Raw genomic sequence first — 13,747 nt, 5'->3', positions numbered from 1 at the left:
TGCCTGTTTGAAAAATGAGTAATAGCAATGAATAAAATCAAGGTTATTGTCATAGCTTTGAGTTTTTTTCATTGCCTCCTGGAATCTGAAGAACACTATTAGCCTATATTTGTGCAATGACAAGTTAATGAGTCCATGAGAATTTGTCAGTAAGTTAATCAGCTACTTGTGATTATCAGAATGATGGGCCAGATTCTTACAATGTGTTTATCCCACTGCAACCTCACAATTTTGGTAATTTAGTATGGAGAACCCAGGCTATGCATAGCATATGCATCTGACTAGAACCAACATAGCAGTTAAAGGAAGTTAATGAGTAAATCTAGTTCTATTTTGACTGCATTTTTAAAAAGGTGAAGCTGGTTTCAGATTCCCTCTTGTTCCAGCTGCTATATAAAACAAACTTAAATTTTCCTTAAAAGAACTGGGACTGACAGCTTTCATTTTGTCCTTCCTGTTTTAGTCTTTACTTCTCTGATCCATGACCTTGTCTTGCTTTTTTCTCCATCTTCTCCACAAAAGTCACTGACCATTTTGATCTCAGAAAGAGAGATCACAACATAAGAGGTCTATATGATACTGCTTATTTAAGAAAGCAGATCTGAAAAAGCTGAGCATGAACTAGAGAAATATGGGAGTAAAGGCAAAATACTTCAAGAAAGAAAAAATTAAAGACATGACAAGACAGTAATAACACACAAAAAGGATAAATATAGCACCTATTTTCTTCTCCCATATGTGTATTCAACTGAGAGGTTAGGACATAGCAGGTGGTAAGTAAATATCACAAAGGTAATCAGAATAAAATAGTTACAAAGAAATTTAAATAATAGCAATGCTACCCAGGTTCTGGTTAAAAATTGTATCATGTGTCACTAGATACATATTTCTCATAGACTCTAAGTTTAATAAAAAGCTAAATTTCATAAATTCTCAAACCTAAATTTGCATTTGACTAAACAATATTTGGTAATGGGGATGATCATATTTAAGGACAGATGCCTTCCACAGCATTTTAACATTAATTGCAGCACAGCAATATGTCAAAACTGGGCAAAGAATTTACTGATGAGAGAAGCAGGAAGGAAAAATAAAATCTTGAAAATTGCATTAATGGAAACAACAGGCAGATGGCAATAACCAAATAACTTTAATTGTCCATGGGGCTCATGGGAATCAATTTGCTGTGATTATTACCCACATGTTGTAAGGGAGAAATAGCAAATTAAATAGAATGACACAAATGGTAGTAAACTATACCATAGGATTCCCATAGAGAGCTCGCAGAAGTCCTGTTGTCAAGGTCACACTGTATTAGGCAATTTTGTCCAGGAGAAAACAGAGTGGATATGCCAGTCAGGCAGTGAAACACAGTAACTACGAGCGCATAAGTGCAACCTAACCTGGTAAACCAGATGTATTTTGGTTTTGGCTAGACTAGAAAAGTTACAGTTCCACAGTGTCATGTATTGAATTCTTTAGAACACCGTCAATATTATTTAATGGCTTACCCTGAAACGGGTAACTTCCCTTCTTGTCTATACAAAGGCATACCAGGAGATGGCTCTAGACCTATCTCCAGACTTATGTGACCTAAAAGATCAAACCTTTTTCCCACTCCAGAAGGTTTTCAACATGTAAAAAAAAGTACGTTTGTAGCTGAAATTCACTAGAGATTTTGAGAGAAAAGTAATTCAGAGCTCAACTCAAGTCATTAGTATTCAACTAACGCACTTTATTCGCAGTGGGAACTGGTGATGCACCTTCCGGTTTTGGCTTGCTCGGTTCAGAGTTGCATGAGGAGCTCAGAATGGGTTTAAACACAGGCAATTAGAGCAGGTGGAATTGCTTTAAACTCTCTCATTTGACTTCCACTGCTGCTCCAGCTGGGCACAGTTCATCTTCCAGGTCTGCAATTCTCTGTTACACCTGTAGAAAAGATGTCTCATACCAAGGTATTTGAAATGGCACTAGAGTCCCATATTTATACTGCTGAATGCTGTATTCAGAAAACAAGCACAGAAACTGTCTTTGAAATAAAAGACTATAAATGATTGGATCTCTTCTTCTGGAAAGAGAAACTTATAAAATAGCTTAAAGTGGTTGGGATACCCAGGTAGAAAATCCCTTGCTGCATTGCCAGATTAATTTCACAATTCAGATTTGGGTACTTAAATGTCTCAGATACCAGGCTTGCTGACTCCGCATCATTGTTTGTTGGTTTCTGTCCCTGGCAATCCCCCAGATTTTCCATAGAGTAATAGATAAATGTATTCCAGTGAAGCATCTGTACAGCAGTCTTCAGTAAGAGGACTCAAATGATGAGGTAAAATCTGCACAATTGGTTTAAAACTAATCCTAATTTATGTCTGTGAAGTATGAGTTGAAATCTACAATATACATGTTGTGTGGATTGCCTGACAAGATACTAGGTTTAGTAGACAAACAAAAAAGCCCACATTAACACTAAACCCTAATCTTCAGAATAATAGGCTTAGCATACAGATTTGGAAATTTATGCTAGAGTCTACACTAGGGTTGTATTTAGACACTTTATATGTATTGTACAGGTTTTATTTATGGCACCATTAACATTAAAAAAAAAGCACAGTAGCTAGGAAAATAAACTTCATATACTGCGTATCTCAAGTAACAAATGTAACTCCCTTCCCTCCCCCTTTTTTATATTAAAAAACCTCAAAGACAAACACCTTCCTCTCTCTGTTTCATTGTTCTTTAAAATCAGCCTTATAAGCTAAACATATCTGGTGGTGAATATTCTCTTATAAAAGCTACATAGGAACTTTCTGCACTGAATAAACAATTCTTAGTTATAGCTACCACCTCTGACACTATCCACCATTCCTTAATAAGCAGTAGCGTGTGATTTACAGAACATGCAGTGAAGAATTTAGAAATTAAGTACTTGAATCATATGTAGATAGCTTAGTTTTGTAAACCTTAGCAATTGTGCATGGCTAGTATGACAGGTTACTCTACACTTAATTGCAGCAGGCAATATGCTAGTGCATGCTAATGGTAACAGCATTAGGCACAAATAGCCTTCTCAGTGTCTATATCTTGAAATGCCTCTTGTTGTGATAGAAAAATTACAACTTGGAATTGAATTAACTGCTTGTGTTTTTACACTTGCCTATTCTAAGAAGGGAACAGAACCTGGGGGATAAGAAAAAGAAAGGAAATATCTATCTGTTTTGATTCTGTGAGATAATCTGCATGAATTATCACTTTTGTTATTGTCTTTTCTTACAGTCATGTGTTGACTTTTCAGACATGTAGGCCAAATCCCAGTATAAGCACAAACGTACTTGACCCATGTCATTCAGTTTTCACCAGAACAGAACTCAGTTAATGAAAAGAAGAACCATAATATCTTCCTAAGTACATATGAGTACATCTGTTAAGTCGTGCATGCCACCTCCCTGGAGGTGTTCAAGGCCAGGCTGGATGCATCTTTGAGCAACCTGATCCAGTCAAAGGTGTCCCTGCCCATGGTAGGGGGTTGGGACTGGGTAGGTTTTGAGGTATCTTCTGACGCAAACCGTTCAATGATTCTATAATGCAACGCAGGAAAATATCATCCAAGATAATCAGAAATGTATCTTTTTAGGAAATAATCAGAAATGCATGTTATATTAACTGAGACTCTCTTTGCTTTATGCAAAGGCAATGAAAGTTGTTTTGCTTGATAGTGTTGAAATGGAATTTACTTATACAGTTGGAATGCATAAAAGGTATAGCTCAGTAACAGTTAAACAGCATGCCACTTGAATCAAGCTTTGTGTCAGTAACATGGTGGGATGAATGTCCAGCCTCAGTCCTCTAAGCCTGATAAAACTGTATTTGGGGATATTCAGTGCCTTGTAAAGATATCAGCTGGCTGCTCTGTGCCATTATATATAATGTTGGCCTTCCCAGGGCTGTCAGTATAATGTAGAGGTGTTGAGCAAAGCAGGATTCAGTCTGGAGAATTTGAAAGTTGAATGTAAAATTAATTCATTATTTTTTTCACAGAAGTAATTCTGTTCATAAATGATAAGGAGAAAATTAGAAATGCTTTGTCTTGATGTGATTTCAGAAGAAATTTTCGTCTTTACATCTCTGTTTGCTTCTTTCAGTAAAACTGGGCTGGAAATGCTTGGAAGAAAATTAGACAGTCAACTTCTAATCATTGTGTTTTTATACTAACAAAGAATATTCTTCTGTGATCTATTCACCAGATTCCTATGTCATATGGCTCTTGAAGAAATATTCTCAAAAAAAGAAAAAAAATGCTGCTAGTAGCTTGAACTTCTATGTGGACCTTCTTTGATTTGAATAAAGTCACATTTAGGAACTGTTTGGCTCATTATGACTGGAGCATGGATATTTATCTTGAGAAAAGGCGTGGCAGCAGAAAGATGTGATTGGATTCAGTAACATAGCCCTCTGATGAGTTGAGATGTTGCGCTTTATTTTATGTACATGTTTGCCTGAGGTATCTGTTTCTTGAAATCCACAAACATAAAATGTGTCATCTAAAAAGTATTATGACCTGGTTGCAGGAATTCTGGGAAGCAGTGCCTGAGGTGAATTGAGACTCTTAATTCTTCCTGATATGTATTGGCAAGAATAAGTTTCATTCTGTGTACAATGCATGGTAACCTTCTGGTCTGGGGCCTCAGCCTGCTATCATTGATGCACTTACGAAAAATTCTACTAGGAAATAAGATGTTGGAGGAAGACTGTAAATGTTTCACTTTTCTGCTTAATATGTTTCAGGGTTTGTTGCTAGTAAAAATGCTTGCAAGATTTTAATTTCATAGGAAATAACTGGCTCCTGTTTAAAATGTCAAGAAAAATAATAATTACCTTTATCATGTGAGCATTTTCACTACAGTTTGCTGAAAAGCACAAATAACGATCTTTGACAGTAAGCAAATAGAGTTGCTGTAGTTTTTACTAGAGTTTGAATCTTTCATAAAAATAAAATTTCTATAATTATTAATTACAATTCATGCTAAAATGGAGAAAAGAAACAAATACAGAAATTACGGTGCAGATCTTTTTTTTCAGAAGATTTCAACATACCTCTGAAATAATGTTGGTGCAGACATTCAGAAATCCACATTCTGTATGTGATCCCTGAATACAAACTTATGTTTGTTCTCCTTTTTGAAAGCCGTAAAGTTTTATCTTGAGGAAGTCCTTGGATAACTGAAAACTTCCAAATTGTTTTGCAAAGTATGTTTGGATTCTTTGCCTACATCCAGTTCTGAAAGCTTTGGGAATTATAGAATCATAGAATGGTTTGGGTTAGAAAGATGATCCAGTTCCAACTGATCATCAAACTTCCAACTGGTCATCTATTCATAATTCCATTATGACTAGAAAATGAGTTCTTCATAACATCTCAGTTGGATAAGAAATACAGAACACATCAGCCTTAGTATCTAGATGAGAGAAATATTTTATAGTAATAATAGTGAGGAGAAGCCAAAATTTGGCTTAAAATCAAGAATTTTGAAATGTTGTAATAACTTACTTCTGTATTTGAATTTTATCATTTTTGCTTGATGAAGCTGTGAGTAGTGTGTAAAACAAATGAAAAGACTGTGCTAGTTGCCTAGGCTGATGCTTGTTCTATAGTCTCTAATATATTTCTACAGACTAGGCTAAGATTTAGTATATTTTTAGTACAAATGCTAAGCTGATAAATTGAGCTTTAAACTAGATGTGAAGGGGAAGGGGGTTGAGACCAGGCTAGACAGGAGCGAGCCTGGACGTGGGGCAATGGTGATTCGGAGAGGGTGTGCTGGTGAGGACCACCAATACATCACCACACAGAAAGTGGGGGAGAACACACCTGGGGCTGCTAAGGGAGATATGGGCACTCTGGTGCTAGCTACTCCAGTTACCAGGCAATTGGGAATGAACTCTGTTCCATCTAAGAGGGCTGAAGGCTCAGCAGCTCAGCTGAAGTGCATTATACGCCAATGCACACAGCATGGGGAATAAGAAGGAGGAGCTGGAAGCTGTCGTAGGGCAAGGAGCCTATGATGTCGCCATCACATAAACGTGGTGGGACGACTCATATAACTGGAGTGTAGCTATGGTGGGGTACAAACACTTCAGGTGGGATAGGAAGGGTAGGAGAGGAGGCGGGGTAGCCCTCTTTGTAAGGGAGGGCTTGGACACTGTTGAGGTGGATTGTGGTGATGAGGAGATTGAGTGCCTGTGGGTTAAAATCAGAGGAGCCCACCAGAAGGTAGAGTTTGTGATGGGAGTCTGTTACAGACCACCCAGCCAAGAAGAAGCAGCTGACGAGCTCTTCTATAAACAGCTGGGGTTAATCTCTAGATCAATGCCTCTTGTTCTTGTGGGAGACTTCAATCTTCCTGATATCTGCTGGAAGTACAATACAGCAGAAAGGAAGCAGTCTAGGAGGTTCCTGGAGTGCGTGGAAGACAACTTCCTTGCACAGCTGGTGAATGAGGCCAATGGCATCTCGGCTTGTATCAGAAATGGTGTGACCAGCAGGTCCAGGGAGGTTATTCTCCCTCTGTACTCGGCACTGGTGAGACCGCTCCTCGAATACTGTGTTCAGTTCTGGGCCCCTCACCACAAGAAGGATGTTGAGGCTCTGGAGTGAATCCAGAGAAGAGCAACGAAGCTGGTGAAGGGGCTGGAGAACAGGCCTTATGAGGAACGGCTGAGAGAGCTGGGGTTGTTTAGCCTGGAGAAGAGAAGGCTGAGGGGAGACCTCATTGCTCTCTACAAGTACCTGAAAGGAGGTTGTAGAGAGGAGGGTGCTGGCCTCTTCTCCCAAGTGGCAGAGGACAGGACAAGAGGAAATGGCCTCAAGCTCCACCAGGGGAGATTTAGGCTGGACATTAGGAAAATTTTTTTCACAGAAAGGGTCATTGGGCACTGGAACAGGCTGCCCAGGGAGGTGGTTGAGTCACCTTCCCTGGAGGTGTTTAAGGCATGGGTGGACGAGGTGCTAAGGGCCATGGTTTAGTGTTTGATAGGACTGGTTGGACTCAGTGATCTGGTGGGTCTCTTCCAACCTGGTTGTTCTATGATTCTATGATTATGGGAAGTGTAGGGCAGTTATGTATCTCAGTACATTGTGGGAACTGAGGGTAAAAGCAATGAAACTAAAAGTCCTTTGAAAGTGAAGGCAGATGAGAGATTTAAAGCTAAACATTTTTATTTAGTTTGGAGTAATGCATGTTTGAATTTCACTTAGCTGTAATAGTAGTTTAGAATTTGAAAACTGTTAACTAGGTAGAGGAGAGAAACCCAAGGTATTGCCCAGCGAGAAGATGGCAGAAAGAATTTAATCATTTTATATTTCATCTGACAGGAGACGAGGACACAAAGCTGTAAGAAACTAAGTTTTGTTAGTTCTGCTGTACATAAAGACTGTGCTGATCTTAGAGTTGTTTTCCTCTGCCTCCAATTACTCAGTCTAAATGCAGTAAAAATGTGTTTAGGGGTTCCTAATATATTTTTTTATTATTAGCACACTTTTCTAATATTTGTAAAAAATATTTTATAATTTCTTCTATTTCTTATTTTTCAATTCCAAAACTGCTCAATTTTGAGCAAAAATTGGACCAAGATATTTCACTTAAAGTGTAAAATCTTTCCAAAGTTACCAATGAGCAAATGTCAACTGAAGATGAAGGAAAAAAGGGGAAAAGTAGATTACAGATTTACCAGTGCTCTTTTTAATGTTATTAATCATTAAAGAATTTGCATTCCATTCGTACTACATATATTAGATTATCTGGGAAACAAACCATTTTACAAATATCTTAACGTTATATTGGAACACTTCTTGTCTGTAGCTGTGTCTGTAGAGCACTGAATACTAAACAATCCTGATCTTTTACAACCAAGTAAATGAAGTAAGCAGGTGACCTAGTTGACTCTGTACAACTAATAGGACAGTTAACAATAACTAATTTGTTGTGCTGTAAAAGTTATGTGTAACATTTCATGATATGCTCCCTTAGGTTTAAAAACCTGTTCATATGATAAATGTGCATTTCCTGTAAAGACAGTTAAAATAGCACTGCTTAAAAATCTTGGGACCTTCTGGACTGGAAATAAATGCTCTGAAATCCATCGGGAAGCTGGCAATATTTAATCACTAGAGGAAAGATCTCCCATTTCCAGCTCTACAGTGTAGCGTAGTATTGATTTTTAAACCCAGTGCTCAATCTTTTTGGTTCAGTATTCGAGGCCAGCTTAACCTGGGGAGGGAAATGCTCTAATAGATGATGTTGGTGAAGAGGAGGAAACCTGTAAAGCTGACAAAGTAAATCTAAGTGTTTTGCGGCTCTTGGATGTTTAATATGTTCAAAATTCTTCTGGCAGAACTGAGTTCATAGGTAGAAGATGAAGTCAAAAGTGTCTAGCAAGTACAATTCATTACCTGCCTCTGATTTTTATTGCAGGCATAGTATTTCCACATACATAGTTTAAGAGAACTGGGATTATTCAGGAAGCTGTTGCAAAATCTGAAGTCCTCTGAAATCAATTAACTGAAACTTTCTTATATCTCAGTGATCTTTGGATAAGGCACCAGGTTAGCAAAAGGCAGAGTTTGAAAATATAACTTCTTGGCTCTTTTAAGATGAAGTTGCCCTTACAAGCCACTCTTTAGTAAACGTACTTATTCAGAAGAAAACCTCCACTGACATGAGACATTCAGTGTTTGTAGTAGTACAAGGATTTTGATGTAGAATGTTCATCACTTTTACGTGCTGAGTTTTATGGAACTCTTCCACTGCACAGTACAAAGATAAAGGTGGAAAGGAACAATTTCTGCATTTGCTGATTTTCTGGATTTGGAATTTTTCACCATGTGCCTTCAGACTTTATAGCTGCTATTGATTTGACAGAGTTGTCGGTCTAAATTTGAGGGATATGGTCAGCTACTAGCGTAAAATGATGGAGTATCTGTTTTCTGATAGGATTAGGAGGTCAGAACTGAGGATTTTAAAAGACAGACTACTGGGAAAGTGAGGAGACAATGCAGGATGTGAGGCAGTTGGGGGAAGGAAAGTGAAATGTTTACCTCTGTACAGTGCACATGTCAGATTTTAATAACTTTTTCTCAGATGTAGAGAAACTAAGATTTGTTGGCTGTTTGCCAATTTTGTTTTATATTCCCACCACATAATTGCATGTGTGGTATTATAATGAAATGTTTTCAGGCTTGCTCCCTAGAGCCAATGTATAGACTATATAAGTACTACAGTTCATGCCTGAATACTCAGTCAGGTGTAGTTCCTCCTTAAACATTGTGCAGATTATACTTGTATAAATAACTCCTAGGAAAGTAAATAAAAAGATTACAGAAACTATTCATGTTACAAATAGAGTTTAAGAAGATTAATGAGTTTAGTGTGGTTTCTTCTTTTTCATATGTTTTTCTGTAAAACAAACCCTCAAACCCAAAACAAAGTAACAAAACCCAACAAAGCTCCCAACAACAACAACCCCCTAAGTTAAAACCTGCAAATTTGCATGGGAACATGCTTGGTTGGATGAAATTTTTAGAACAAAAGGTTTTCAAGGTCCAAAAGTAGAGAGAAATGTGTAGTAAAAATTAGTAAGACCACTCTAAAACATCTGGTAAGTCAAAACATTCTTCCAGACGGTGTTATAAAGAACCTTTTTCTGAATATTCTTTTTTAGTGTGGAAAATTTGGCCCTTGACATTTTGCAGGTCAGATGAGTCCCCTGACCAACACAAAATGAGAGAGGGGAAGCAGTTTCTTGAGTTGGTACAAATAATTTAAATGTGAAAGGGGCACAAAGAGGTTAATTCTGTAACCAATTAGTTGTAGAGCTTCTTAGATGTGTTGCTATTCAAACCATGATGAATCGCTTGCTATTCAGGAAAACATTCCTGGGAATTTCTTTGAATCATTTCATTTTTATACCAAATAGGATAAAAATATATTTGAAATATCATTGTTCTTGCTAATACAAAAGCTTTGCCTGATCAGCTCTACCTCCTACAGAATTCTTTTTTTTTACACTTTGACCCAAAGCCAGATGAATTTAAAGAAAAAAAAAAATCTGTATAAACTTGTACTAAGCCAGTATAAAATATAGGCAGAATATTAAAAGAGACAATTATTATAGAAAGCAGCAATTTTTTTTTTCTTGGAATTTAGGGTGGATTTTAGGGTAGACTTTAGGGTAGGCTTTTGAAATACTTAATCATACTGAGCTATAATGTTTTACAGAAATAAATAGTGTTTCTCATCTCTTCCCTCCTACCCCCGGACTCACATTCTTTCTGTCACCTTCTAGGGAAGAAGAAAGGAAGGAGAAGAGGAAAACTTCTCAAGGTTAAAATTTCCTCTTGAAAATTCACTCTCAGTTTTTATCCCATTATTTTATCCTGCATAGTGTAATCTTTGCACAGTTTGGCCTAGCCTCTGTGTAGAGCAAGTGATACTAAGTCACCTGTGGTTCTTCTACATAGTTAAGTCATGTTTTGCGTCTAGGCAAGATAATCTTTTTATGTGTTATCCAGTGCTCATGATCAAGAAATACACTTTAGACAGCCCAGGAAATCTTTGAGAACAGGGCTTCTGAGGCATGGAAGGCTGGTAAAAGATGTTTTACCTCTTGCTACAATTTGATGGACTTGTGCACATGGGCACACACAGAGTGGTAAATGAAGAATATTCTCAGCCCCTGACTTCCCACACTGTACAAGACTCCCTGTCTTTCCTAACCTAAGGTCTTGAAATTCTAATTGCTAAAGAGGAGCTCAAGATGCCACATGTAATCTGGGTGATGGTGACATAGTTAATTCATTATACAATTTCAGGGGCTATGTGGTAAAACATGTGCCTTCACATGATGTCAAGCTGTGTCTCCTCAGTGTTTACTTTGGCAGTGAGATCCTAGATGACTTTTCTAAGATAGGGACTACAGTCAAAACTATAATCTTACATTCCTACATGTCCCTATTATTCTACTATCAGAGCACTCTGCAGTTTTAATGCAGTTCAACCCCAATAGTTAGGCAAATAGTTCTATCCTTATTTTGCAGATGAGGAAATGAAGCAGAAGGATGAAGGCTTCTATCTTCAAAATGTGATAGATGACTAATTAGCACTGATTTATGCTAGTACCTTTGATGTATTGACTTAAAATGTTTTCCTTTAGTCCTACAAAATGTCTGTTGTGGATTATGGTTTTGTGAACTTCCTGGAATGGTACCTTCACTTTCTCCTCTGGTTGACAATGTTTTCCATTTTATTAGGGGAGAGACTTGACAGAAAGAACATGATCCAGAGTGAAACTGCTACCTAGAATACAATCTATGATTAATACCCATAGGGTTTTTAATGGTTACGGTAGAAGAGGAGTAAGAGGATGCATCTTTCTTTGCCCTCTGTCCAGCACCCTTCTCTTCTCTTGATATTTGTTTCTTAGTAGAGATCATAATAACTACTGTCCACTTGCTTCTGATGAACATATCATAATATATTTTCTTGTATACATTAATTTATCCTCAGAATTTGAAAGGAGAATGCTGTGTAAATGCCCAAGCCTATTAAAATGAGGATTAAATTAATAGAAAACAAAACAGTCTTTTAAACAAATAAAGTACCCTGGAGGCCAATTGCTAAATACAGTAATTGTCTGAGCTCTGTCCCATTTCACTGTATGCTGTTGTCTTTGTATGGAGGGAACATGGGAAATGAACAGTCCTTTTAAAACACTGTATTTCTGACTAAAGGTAAACTAATATTTTTCTCCTGGTGCACTTTTTAAACTACAAATAATTCATTTGCTTATATTTTGTTAGGGCTGGAGAAGAAACAGGACAGAAATTAGCATTGCTTAAGCTAGAATTAAGAGGAAAGCATACCCTCATATGTCTTGGTTGGTTAGAGGAACAATTTTTTTTTTTCCCTCCTCTGATTATGGCTTAAAGGAGCATGCATTCCTATAGAGACTGAGGCAAATGTAAATGTAAATTGTTATTTATACTTCAAGGCAATTTTATGTCCTTAAAGTTCAGCTGTTTGTGTTTTCTGCCTTATAGAAATTACGTCTGAATGGTCATGGTAAATTATTCCAATATGTATTCATCTTAGTCTATTTTAGCGCATCTTTCAGAAGCAAGTAAGAATAAGGTTTTTTCTTTCCTGGTGTTTGTAAAATATACAACTTATTTGCTCTTTCAGGCAATTGAAAATCACATTTAAGTTTAAATAATTATTTGAAATGCCTTACAATGCAGTCTGTCAAGAAGTTGATTGTCCTCAGAGTCTGTTACATTGTCTAGAATGTCTGAGTCCCCAGCAATCATACTGTATGCACAGTGTCAGGACCAAAAAATTTGTTTGGTTTCCTAGTTGGGTGCATGTTAATCTACCACCTTAAAAAGAAGAGAGAAGACAGGGACCCATCTCACACCTATTGCTGGAAGATCCAGTCTGCATGATGGAGAGACACTGGAAACCCAGACTAACTTTTACCATTTTTTTTTTTTCAAGAAACAGTCAGAACACTGCTGAGTTGTTTTGGAAAATATGCTTTGCTAAGAGTGAAATGAGAAGAAGCTGCAGGTCTCTCAATTAGGCAAGAATTGTCTGCACATTCAGATTGAAAGGGAAAATATTAATCCATTCATCTGATTGAAACATTCTGATGTTACCTTTGAACAGGGTTGCAGATATTGTCACATTTCTTTTCAAATCAGCACAGTTTGTGGTCTTGCAGAACTGCTGATTTTATAAGATAAGGGGTAAGGCACTTTGCTTTTTTGCTTCCAAAGGAGCTGTACCATAAAAAAATGCAGAATTTAGGTATGGTAAAGACATTTTCCTTTGAAAGCCAGCCATAGTTCTGTACAAGACTCATGCTGAACCTGAAATTTTGCCTGCTCTTCGGCTGTCACTCCATTAAAGTTTGTGTGAGCATGAAGGCTAAGCCTGTCTAAAATAATTTATTAGATGGAAGTCAAGAGCACTGAAGAAGATAAGAAAGATCAGAATTCATGAGAATAGTCAAGCCTAGTGCTATGGAATTTGTCTGTTTCTTGTAGGAACAATACTATCCTCAGTGCTATCCTCAGGAAACCCTAAAAATACGTGCGGAAGCAGAATTGTTATTCTAACTTCTACTTGCTGTTGCTTAAACCTGGATGCTATTATTAAGCATGTTATTAAAAAGTGCAGCAAGTTCTAGGCCAAGCCCTAGGCTGGCAAGATGTACAGAGGAGTGATGTATGAATCAGTCATTTTGTAAGGAAGAGAACATGCTTCTAAGACAAAAGGGCACTTCTCCTTTCTTGAAGGTAGGAATCTGGAATGGGGGTTTTAGGAAGTTTAATACAGCTGTTGCGCTGTGCTAAATACTATAATGTGCTAAATGCATGTTTCCCATCTTTTTGTTTTGTCTTATTTCATAGCTAATACAAGAATCTAGAGTAAACAGCTGCATGTCAGTTCAGGGTCCTAGCCTCGTGATTATCCAAACGGGCAAGCCAGTGAGACCTTAAGACTCTGATGTGATTTGCGTTTCCTCTCTAAACAGGTTAGTTTTACCATACCTCTCATCTCCTGGTTTAGACATAACTTATAATATTTCTGCACTGTAAGTGCTCTAACAGCAACATTACTAGAAACAGTCCATTCTGTATGTGCTGTGGTCTTAATGTGGTTAAATGAAGTGAGGCGGAGATGAAGAAAAGTGA

This window comes from Phaenicophaeus curvirostris, chromosome 10 (genome assembly GCF_032191515.1).
Source record: "Phaenicophaeus curvirostris isolate KB17595 chromosome 10, BPBGC_Pcur_1.0, whole genome shotgun sequence".
Classification (NCBI taxonomy): domain Eukaryota; kingdom Metazoa; phylum Chordata; class Aves; order Cuculiformes; family Cuculidae; genus Phaenicophaeus; species Phaenicophaeus curvirostris.
Note: the sequence above shows the minus strand (reverse complement) of the source record.